Source organism: Phyllobates terribilis, unplaced genomic scaffold (assembly GCF_046119375.1).
Source record: "Phyllobates terribilis strain yellow unplaced genomic scaffold, ASM4611937v1 Scaffold_175__1_contigs__length_3988992, whole genome shotgun sequence".
NCBI lineage: Eukaryota > Metazoa > Chordata > Amphibia > Anura > Dendrobatidae > Phyllobates > Phyllobates terribilis.
In genome coordinates this window covers 3,895,332-3,907,643 of record NW_027362935.1, presented here as the reverse complement: position 1 = coordinate 3,907,643, position 12,312 = coordinate 3,895,332, and the positions used below count along the sequence as shown (strand labels likewise).

The 12,312-nt window shown below is 44.8% G+C and overlaps 1 long non-coding RNA gene across 1 annotated transcript in view; it reads left to right on the top strand.

The window, feature by feature from the left end:
* Positions 1-1,860: 1,860 nt before the first annotated feature.
* Positions 1,861-12,312, top strand: part of LOC141212409 (uncharacterized) — a 38,219-nt gene continuing 27,767 nt past the window's right edge. Inside the window, exons 1-2 of the long non-coding RNA XR_012282170.1 lie at positions 1,861-1,932; positions 5,166-5,234. This is a non-coding gene — a long non-coding RNA (uncharacterized lncRNA). The remainder of the gene's footprint in view (positions 1,933-5,165; positions 5,235-12,312) is intronic.

Here is a 12,312-nt window from a genome sequence, read left to right as displayed (position 1 = left end):
GTGCGTTACAACGGATCCGTTGTAAATCAGCGCAGACGCAATGTACCGTAGACTTGCATAGCAAAAATAGGCATGTGTTTGAAAGTATGCATTATTTGCAACGCACAGCAAAACATGGTCGGCGGCTGGAGGCCAGCTGAGCACTTCTCTGACAACTGGGTTCTAGTGTTATTCTGTGCCTGCTCATCTCTGTCAGCAGGCATATTTGTCTGATGGCAAAGATGTAGCAGAGCTGGAGACAGAAGATCCGTGGATTACGTCAGAGCAAGGGTTTTGTTTTTAATTAAAGATGGAGTCCCTACATGTGTTTTGTGTTTTATTTTTATTAAAAAAAAAATTCTGTGTTGTGTTTTTTTCTGTTTACTAGAGATTCATTGTGGCCATGTCTAGTTTGGCGTGACTCCATGAATTTCAGGCTTAGTGCCAGCTGATAATACAAAGCTGGTATTAACTCCATTATTACCCAGCGTGCCACCCCCCACCAGGGCCGTTGGAAGAGCCGGATAAAGTGCCTGGAAATGGCGCTACGATGAATGCGCCAATTCCAGGGGTGGCTGCAGGCTGCCATTTTCAGCGTGGGGGGCCCAGAATGCTTGGGCCTTACCATGCTGAGAATCCCAGCCCCCAGCCCCCCCGATCAAAATATGGCGGGAGCCCACGCATTTTTTTTTTTTAATTATTTTTTTAAATAATTTAAAAAAAACATTGGGCTTTCCTGACTTTTGATCGCCAGTCAAGGTAAAACCAGGCAGATAAAGCAGACAGCTACGGGCTGCCACCTCTATCTGCGCTGAGAATCAAAATTTCTGCAGAGTGCTATGTCATTTTTGTTTTATTATTTATTTATTTTCACACTTCTATATGTGTGACAGTCCCAACAGCCAATCACAGACGCTGACACAGAGAATGGGCATCTGTGACTGGCTGCTTGAGTAACCTGAAAGCAGCCCATACATAGTACCATACTAGAATGTATGGGCTGATTGTACATTACTCAAACAGCCAATCACAGACGCCCATCCTCTTTGACCGCATCTGCGATTGACTGTTGGGTCTGTCACATATAAAAGTGTGAAAAGAAAATTTTAAAAATGAATTTTTGATTCTCACCGCAGATAAAGCAGACAGCTACGTACTGCCACCCCCAGCTGCCTGGCTTTACCTTGGCTGGCGATCAAAAGACAGAGAAGCCGAATATTTGTTTTAAACTTAACTTTTTTTTTTCCCGCCATATGTTAATCGCTAGCCAGATAAAACCAGGCAGCTGGGGGCTGGGATTCGCAGCATGGTAAGGCCCAAGCGTTCTTGGCCCTCCACGCTGAAAATCGCAGCCCACAGCCACCCCTGAAAATGGCGCATTCATCATGGCACCATTTCCAAGTGCTTTACCCGGCTCTTCCAGCGGCCCTGGTGGTGAGTGGCACCCTGGGTAATAATAGGGTTAGTACCAGGCCATCTTTGCCTTATCAGCTGGTACTAAGCCCGAAATTCATGGTTTCACGCCAAATTAGACATAGCCACCATCAATTTCTAGTAAACAGAAAAAAAAAAGACAGAACTTTTTTTTTTTTATTATTATTAAAAATAAAACACATTTAGGGACTCCATCTTTAATAAAGAAAAATCCTCACTCCCAACGGAATCCATAGGTCTTCTGTCTTCATCTCTCTTAGATCTTTGCCATCAGACAAATATGTCTGCTGACAGATGAGCAGGCACAGAATGACACTGGAGCACTGTTACTGTGTAGTGCAGTGCTATGTTTCTTTTTTTGTCATTTCATGCAGTGTAGAAATCTTGGGAAAAGTGTGGATTGTGCTCTGGAAGTGATCAGTTATAGCTAACTATGTTATTTTCTGCAGAGATAAGTCCTGTATAGAAGATGTGATATATCGGTCTGCAGTTAAAGAACTTCACCTAGAGACATCACTGGTGAGTATGTGTATTACCTATACACACACACACTGACACTATATACAGAGCTCCTGTGCATAATGTCACTGGTGATCACTGTATTACCTGTACACTGACACTATATACAGAGCTCCTGTGTATAATGTCACTGGTGATCACTGTATTACCTGTACACTGACACTATATACAGAGCTCCTGTGTATAATGTCACTGGTGATCCCTGTATTTCCTGTACACACACACACTGACACTATATACAAAGCTGTGCATAATGTCACTGGTGATCCCTGTATTACCTGTACACTGACACCATACACAGAGCTCCTGTGTATAATGTCACTGGTGATCACTATATTACCTGTACACTGACACTATATACAGAGCTCCTGTGTATAATGTCACTGGTGATCACTATATTACCTGTACACTCACACTATATACAGAGCTCCTGTGCATAATGTCACTGGTGATCACTATATTACCTGTACACTGACACTATATACAGAGCTCCTATGCATAATGTCACTGGTGATCACTATATTACCTGTACACTGACACTATATACAGAGCTCCTATGCATAATGTCACTGGTGATCCCTGTATTTCCTGTACACTGACACTATATACAGAGCTCCTATGTGTAATGTCACTGGTGATCACTGTATTACCTGTACACTGACACTATATACAGAGCTCCTGTGTATAATGTCACTGATGATCACTGTATTACCTCTACACTGACACTATACACAGAGCTCCTGTGTATAATGTCACTGATAATCTCTACATTATCTGTACGCTGACTCTATATACAGAGCTTTTTTACATTTTCATTATCAGTCACTATCTGGTGCCATTATGAGCCATGGTCATGGCGTGGCGGTATTTGTCCCTTGTATGTGGTATTATTCAGACAGTCACTATGTTGTGGTAATATGTGGTCTTCTCATGGTGTGGCAGTATATATACCTTGTACTTGGTAGTATTTGATCACTATGTGGTGGTATGTGTTCTGGTCATGGTGTGGCGGTATTTCTCTCTTCTATATGGTATTATTAGTCTAGGTATAGTGGATGGTTGTCAGTCATTTGTTTTTTCGGATATTAAGAATGGGAACATTCTTTATTTGCAATACATATTAAATACTTGGATGTTTAACCTCTCCCTGTGTTGTGACTACTACACAGCAGCAGAGATTTATTGGTTAATAAAGTTGATTCATTTTGAAAGAGTTTGTGGACTTATGTTATTCCTATATACGGTAACTGCATGGTGCTGGTGGGCCCCAAGATTGATTTTTTCCTGGTGGGCCCCAGGTACTCCAGTCCGGCGCTGGTGCCAGACAGTTACCTCCTCATCTGTCCTGCTGCCGGCTGGGAGTCCTGTACAGTGCAGCATGTAGTGTGATGTGAATGCCACACTATGGAGATGCTGCTCCTACTACTGCCAAGTGAGGATCTCACCTCGCCAGTATGGTGCCCTCAGGAGCTCCCACAGGGCATCACAGGCCTTAGTATGAAGCAATTCCACAAGTCTTTTAGTATTGCTTCGTACTAAGGCCTGTGATGTCCTGTGAGACCTCCCTGAGGTCACCATACTGGGGAGGTGTGAGCCTCACCTCATGGGGCCCCATGATCTCTATGTACGATCCCTGACTGGGCCCCATGATCTCTATGTACGCCGCTGACTGGGCCCCATGATCTCTGTGTACGCCGCTGACTGGGCCCCATGATCTCTATGTACACCTCTGACGGGGCCTCATGATCTCTATGTACGCCGATGACTGGGCCCCATGATCTCTATGTACACCTCTGACTGGGCCCCATGATCTCTATGTACGCCGCTGACTGGGCCCCATGATCTCTATGTACACCTCTGACTGGGCCCCATGATCTCTATGTACGCCGCTGACTGGGCCCCATGATCTTTATGTACGCCGCTGACTGGGCCCCATGATCTCTAGGTACACCGCTGACGGGGCCTCATGATCTCTAGGTACACCGCTGACGGGGCCTCATGTTCTCTATGTACGCCGCTGACTGGGCCCCATGATCTTTATGTACTCCGCTGACTGGGCCCCATGATCTCTATGTACGCCGCTGAGGAGGCCCCATGTTCTCTATGTACACCCCTAACCTGATTGGCCCCATGATCTCTATGTACGCCGCTGACTGGGCCCCATGATCTCTATGTACGACTTTGACTGGGCCCCATGATCTCTATGTACGCCGCTGACTCGGCCCCATGATCTCTATGTACGCCGCTGACTGGGCCCCATGATCTCTATGTACGATCCCTGACTGGGCCCCATGATCTCTATGTACTCCGCTGACTGGGCCCCATGATCTCTATGTACGCCGCTGACTGGGCCCCATGATCTCTTTGTACGCCGCTGACTGGGCCCCATGATCTCTATGTACACCGCTGACTGGGCCCCATGATCTCTATGTATGCCGCTGACTGGGCTCCATGATCTCTATGTACTCCGCTGACTGGGCCCCATGATCTCTATGTACGCCGCTGAGGGGGCCCCATGATCTCTATGTACACCCCTAACCTGATTGGCCCCATGATCTCTATGTACGCCGCTGACTGGGCCCCATGATCTCTATGTACGCCGCTGACTGGGCCCCATGATCTCTATGTACACCCCTAACCTGATTGGCCCCATGATCTCTATGTACGCCGCTGACTGGGCCCCATGATCTCTATGTACGATCCCTGACTGGGCCCCATGATCTCTATGTACGCCGCTGACTGGGCCCCATGATCTCTATGTACGCCGCTGACTGGGCCCCATGATCTCTTTGTACGCCGCTGACTGGGCCCCATGATCTCTATGTACACCGCTGACTGGGCCCCATGATCTCTATGTATGCCGCTGACTGGGCTCCATGATCTCTATGTACTCCGCTGACTGGGCCCCATGATCTCTATGTACGCCGCTGAGGGGGCCCCATGATCTCTATGTACACCCCTAACCTGATTGGCCCCATGATCTCTATGTACGCCGCTGACTGAGCCACATGATTTCTATGTACGATCCCTGACTGGGCCCCATAATCTCTGATCTCTCATGATGTTTTTTTTTTATTAAAGATGGAGTCCCTAAATGTATTTTGTGTTTTATTTTTACTGTGTAGTGCGGCACTATGTTGCATTTTGTCATTTCATGCAGTGTAGAAATCTTGGGAAAAGTGTGGCTTGTGCTCTGGAAGTGATCAGTTATAGCTAACTGTTATTTTCTGCAGAGATAAGTCCGCATAGAAGATGTGATATATCGGTCTGCAGATAAAGAATTTCACCTAGAGACATCACTGGTGAGTATGTGTATTACCTATACACACACACTGACACTATATACAGAGCTCCTGTGCATAATGTCACTGGTGATCACTGTATTACCTGTACACTGACACTATATACAGAGCTCCTGTGTATAATATCAATGGTGATCATTGCATTACCTGTACACTGACACTATATACAGAGCTTCTGTGTATAATGTCACTGGTGATGACTGTATAACCTGTACACTATATACAGAGCTCCTGTGCATAATGTCACTGGTGATCACTGTATAACCTGTACACTGACCCAATATACTGAGCTTTTTTACATTTTTATTATTTTAGCATTATTTGTCACTATGTGGTGGCATTATGTGCTTTGGTCATGACATGACGATATTTGTCCCTTCTATGTGGTATTATTCAGTCACTATGTGGTGGTAATATGTGGTCTCATGGTGTGTCAGTATTTATACCTTGTATCTGGTAGCATTTGATCACTATGTGGTGATATTATGTGCTTTGGTCATGGTGTGGCGGTATTTGTGCCTTGTATGTGGCATTATTTGGGCACTATGTGGTGGTAATATGTGATCTGGTCACGGTGTGGTGGTATTTCTGCCTTCTATCTGGTAATATTGGTCTTGGTAGAGTGGATTGTGGTTGGTCATTTGTTTTATCTGATATCAATAAGGGGAAACCTCTTTATTTCCAATAGATATTAAATACTTGGATGTTTAACCCCTCCCTGTCCTGTGACTATTACACAGCAGCAGAGATGCAGTTACAGAGGTTCACCAGAGAAAGCAAGTTGGCATTTGGTGAGATTTTCACCTCTGTATTTATAAGACAAAACCAGGAGTGGGTGAGAAATGCATAAAACATGACCTCGGATTGCTCCACTCCTGGTTTTGTCTTATAAATACTGAGGTAAAAATCTCACCAAATACTCAAAGTGCCACAATCTTCTGACAGTGCGGATTCCACCAATAAATAAGTGATCCCCTTCCCAACCTGTGCATCGCTGAGAACTTGTTTTCACCAATAAAAACCCTTTAATGCAAACTACAGTAATTGTACATCGCAGTTCTGGTGAGCGCACAGTGATGGGCAGGAGCCCTGGAGTCAATGTCCCTGGTGGGCCCCAGACACCCCAGTCCGGCTCTGCCCCCGACCCAGCCCGCCCCTGATTTGTCACGCACGGACCCGAAGCGACTGTGCACTGCGATACACAAATCCTGTTGAAATTTCTGCTGGTGTTTACAAGCCCCAACCCCCCCTGGGCCCGGTCGCAGTGATTGCCACTGCGACCGCGGACATTACGCCCCTGGCTACGTGAATCATATGTCCCATTTTGGTGCTCCTCACCATTTGCATGGCACAGTCATGCATGCTTCTCTATCACCATAGCATGCTGCAAACAATCAGGATGGCTTCTGCTACATCTCTATATAAAAAGATAGTACATCTGTATTTCTATGATACGTAGAGTGGATGGAAATCATACATCTTGCTAATATTTATTATATTACATTCATCTGATGCTCTGTAGTAACAATGTAAATTAAATTGGCGACTTAGTGCAGTTCTATTACTATTAGTAAATGTGGCACCTTGTGTTCCACAGAATATCTGAATATTACCTGAATATTTAATCTCAGCTAATGTTCATTTATCTCTTAAATATCATTGGTCAGATGCTGATCACATGACCAGTGGTGGTGCATGCATGATGATTCCATATGAAATGCACTGAGTGACAGTTGGAAGTGACAGTTGGAATTGACCAACAACAGTGGAGGAGATGTCGGCTAACTCTAAGCAAAGCAATAATATGGATATAAAAGAGGAGGAGATTGTGGTGAGCAGAGAAAGAGTGAAGACACGAAGACCTTCCCATGACACATCTGATGATGAGAAGAAGTCTTCAGTCAACAGGACAAAACCACCAGTCCAGAAGAAAGAAGAAGTAGAGGAGAACGTGGTGAGGAGAGAAGGAGCGAAGAGACTAAGACCTTCCCATGACACATCTGATGATGAGAGGAAGTCTTCAGTCAACAGGACAAAACCACCAGTCCAGAAGAAAGAAGAAGTGGAAGAAAAGGAGAAGGTAGAAAGTCAGAAGATGGGAGCCAAGAAGAGAGGAGCCATCTTCATCTCATCAGGGGACAAAAAGGAGAAGAAAAGAAGAAGGATTACATTAGGACAGAAACCCATGGATCTAAAGCAGAAGGCTGAAGAAGCTGAAGGAAGCAGCGGTGTTCGGCCAACCGGCTCCAAAAGCACAGTCTCTGATACCATCAAGAGGAGATTATTATTCCATCAAGTGCTTGGCCGGGGATGCTATGGAACGGTCCTGCTGGCGGAAGATTCATCTACCCGCAAACATTTTGCTGTTAAGATCATCTGCAAAAGAGCCCTGCTTGCTGACGGTGATGAGCGTGTGATGGTGGAGCGACGGGTTTTACAGCTGGCATCTGGGAGCCCCTTCCTTGTCCACGCAGACTTTGCATTCCAGACCAAGGTACAGTATTGATTGCTCGATATTAGGAAATGTCACACGTACCACACACTGCTCTGCCTCATGGACCCCACTGATATCATCTTACATTTCAATATAGCATGTCCCAAGGTAACCGCTGACAATAAGATGAATGTGATGACTATACACATGGGATATTGTGGCCCCTACTGTAATCAATAACATTTATGGCGGGGCTTGGTACATTGGGAATCATTTATTAAAACAGCCTTTTTACTTATCCCAGCCAATCACAGAACAGCTTTTACTTTTCCAGGTCAGTTAAAACAACCTTAGCTGAGCTCTAATTGGTTAGTATGGGCTACTAGTTTTCTAGTGAGCAGATTTATTAATGAGGCCCAATGTACCCCGCTCTATAAATGATTGAAAATATTAGATGTCATCATAGAGGTCAATGAACTGTAGAAAATCACTTGCCCGGACCTCATGTGTCTAATTGGGTGACTGGTAATATTTGTATCATTTGCAGCATTCGCTGGGCATTATCTTGTTTGGAGGCATCATCGCCATGTAGTAGTCTCTAGCTCATTTCTTTGACACTGTAGAATTTTACATATAATTATCTTGTATAGACATGGGATTTCAGAATAGATTAAATGTATTTGTTATTTTTTGTTATTTCCTGGATGACATTGTATTTTGTGTATACCATGTGGGGGACCCTGTGTACACTATATGTCAGGGCTATTGACTTTTGTGCACTTTATATACAATTTGAGAATGTGTTAATATTTTTGTATACAAGTATTATCTGTATCTTAAAGGCTTTTTTTAATTAATGTTGGGACATTTTTATGCACGTGCATCTACTTGTTTTTCATTGCCATGTTTTCTATGTATAAATATACTGGAATAAAGTACAAAATCCACTGTCTTGGAGTGAAATTTCTTCTAACCTCACCAGCTAATGAAAAAGATGGTATCATATTGACCAGGGGCGAGGTGGGCCAGAGGGGCACATGCCCTCCAAGCCGGTGGCCAAGCAGCTGCTTCTTTACAGACTGCAGGGCGGCCCTGTATCTTTCATTGTGTACATGTGCCAGCTGGGCATCTGCAGCCCAGAACAGCAGGCACAGGCCACGTTCTTATGCCTGCCGGAGAGAAGCTTCAGCCGCTGAGCAGTACGAGAGGGCAGACATCTTTGATTCTTGTAAGGCCACGACCACACTATCAGTATTTGGTCAGTATTCGGTCAGTATTTTATCACAGGAGTGGGAGACAAAACCAGGAGTTGGTGATAAATGCAGAATTGGTGACTTGTTTCTATTATACCTTTTCTCTGATTGTTACTGACCTGGTTTTGGCTCCCACTCCTGAGAAAATATACTGACCAAATACTGCTAGTGGGGCCGTGGCCTTAGCCTGAGCTCCGGATAGTGGTCAGGACAGGAGATTTATACTTTTTGTAGAGTGTGGAAGTGGCAGGATGCTGCTCACCTCCTGACAAGTCCAGGGCCAGATCCTGAATGTTATCTATGGTCGCTCTGCTGAGGATCAGAAAGATTTATTGTAGCAGATGGACCCTTCAAGCAGGTTGGGGTCGTGCTGTCAGTGTGAGATCATCGGCTCTCGATCTGTATGAATGTTCAAATCACATCGGACCTGAGATCGAGACACTTCAGACCTTACTATACAGACCCCTGCCCCAGACTGATCCTGCACCAGCTACAGGGCCAGAGCCGGCATAACCACCCATTGCACCAGGGCAAGTGCCAGGGCCCTGGGCAAGAGGGGGGCCCCACTCACAGTTGGGGACACTGGAACGCTATTGGGCCTGTGAGTTGGGGGGGCCCGGTGTAACCCCCCCCCCCCGTGCTTTACGGTGTTTGAAATACTCACCTCTCGTCATACCCTGCTGGCCGCAGGAAAAATCCGCATCATGGGCACAGTACATGCGGATTTCAATTGGGGAACATTGCTTCCCTTCTACCATGCGTTTTTCATGCTTTTCCGCGGCGTTTACGCAACTGCAAAAACGCCGCGGAAACGCACGAAAAACGCATCGTGTGAACTCAGCCTAATAGTTTGAATTATTTTTGTCCAGAAGGGCTTAATCAATGTACAGTTCCACCACATGTGGAGCATAGTGCCCACATCAGAAGAGCATCTCCAGCAGTTAGGATCAAGTCCTTTGTAACATTTCTGAAGTTTTGATGGAGTCATATACCACCTGGAGAGAACTTTATAGCCATTCTCTTGTACTCTAACACATCTAGAGGAGACTTTAGGTGCTAGTAGTAATCTTTTAATTTCAGATGGGGTGAAAGGCCTATTCAGATCCTGTTCCCACTTCATTACATATGGCAGTTTCTTAGGGGTTCTGGCTAGGCATAATTGTTTTTGTAGAGCTGATAACGTTCTTTTTTAGGGGTTTTTTGCAGCTATAAGTTTTTCAAAATCAGTCATTTCCCTAATATAATTTGGAGTTTTAAAGACTAGTTTTAAGTTAGACATAAATTTCTGGTACATAAAGGGGTGAAAAGAGATAGTATCTAGCATTTGATTGAGTTCTGCCAAGCAGGGCATGACCCCATTATCTGTAATTTTTTGGAGTGGTGTTATCAAGTTGCGAATTGAGTTGTGTATTGTGGCATTATGGGCTGGAGAAAGGAGAGAACTAGGTCTCTAACTTGTAGGAGAGGGGAGGGAAACGGGGAGCATATTTGTCTTATATGGGGATTGGACCAGATTTTAAAAGTAGTGGCGGTGAAAGGGTTTTTAATTGATGTATACCTAGTACTACTTGAGGGCGTGAGGATGAGCTGTCTAAGGGGGAATTTAAGGATTGTTTCTTCTACTTTAATCCATTGCTTCTGTGGTGGGAGCCTGATCCATCCACGACTCTTTGGAGATGAGTGGCTTGTTGAAGTATCTTTAGATCTGGCAGATCTATACCTCCTTCAGAGTGGGGGAGGGATAATATTTGTAAGGGAAGTCTGGGTTTTTGGTTGTGCCACAGAAAACGGCTGAGGAGTTTTCATATGTCAATGAAAAAAGAATTAGGTAGGTGGATTGGAAGGGCTTGCACTAGATAAGTTATTTTTGGCCATATCATACATTTAAGGAGATTTTTCCTACCCAACCAGGAGATGTATGAGATATTCCAGTTGGGGGTAAGTTTCTGGATTTTCTGCAATAGCGGTGGGAAGTTTAACTTATAAAGTTCTTGTAGGTTTGGAGAAATCTCAACTCCCAAGAAACGTATTGATGGGGGGGACCAGGTAAAGGGGGACCCGATTGCCATTTGTGTTTTTTGTGGTTCTGGGATATTTATATTTAAGACTTGAGATTTGCTAAGATTCACCTTAAAATTTGATAGTGCACCGTATTCCTTGAGTAATGTCAGGATAACTGGGACAGATATTCTCGGGTTAGAGGTCATGATCAGTAGATCGTCTGCGTATGCTGCGATTTTATGTTCAGAACCAGCTGATTTGATGCCAACGATCCTCCCCTCCTCTCTGAGCTTTTGTAGTAAAGGTTCTAGTGTAAGAATAAAAAGGAGAGGGGAAAGCGGGCATCCCTGCCTGGTGCCGTTAGAAATATTAAAAGATGAAGACATAACATGAGAGAGGATTAGATACACTGCTCAGCAGACAGTATCACACCGGATAGGATTAGATACACAGCTCAGCAGACAGTATCACACCGGATAGGATTAGATACACAGCTCAGCAGACAGTATCACACCGGATAGGATTAGATACACAGCTCAGCAGACAGTATCACACCGGATAGGATTAGATACACAGCTCAGCAGACAGTATCACACAGGAGAAGATTAGATACACAGCTCAGCAGACAGTATCACACAGGAGAAGATTAGATACACAGCTCAGCAGACAGTATCACACAGGAGAGGATTACATACACAGCTCAGCAGACAGTATCACACAGGATAGGATTAGATACACAGCTCAGCAGACAGTATCACACAGGAGAAGATTAGATACACGGCTCAGCAGATAGTATCACACCGGATAGGATTAGATACACAGCTCAGCAGACAGTATCACACAGGAGAAGATTAGATACACAGCTCAGCAGACAGTATCACACAGGAGAAGATTAGATACACAGCTCAGCAGACAGTATCACACAGGAGAGGATTAGATACACAGCTCAGCAGACAGTATCACACCGGATAGGATTAGATACACAGCTCAGCAGACAGTATCACACCGGATAGGATTAGATACACAGCTCAGCAGAGAGTATCACACCGGATAGGATTAGATACACGGCTCAGCAGACAGCATCACACCGGATAGGATTAGATACACAGCTCAGCAGACAGTATCACACCGGATAGGATTAGATACACAGCTCAGCAGACAGTATCACACCGGATAGGATTAGATACACAGCTCAGCAGACAGTATCACACAGGAGAAGATTAGATACACGGCTCAGCAGACAGTATCACACCGGATAGGATTAGATACACAGCTCAGCAGACAGTATCACACCGGATAGGATTAGATACACAGCTCAGCAGACAGTATCACACCGGATAGGATTAGATACACAGCTCAGCTGACAGTATCACACAGGAGAAGATTAGAT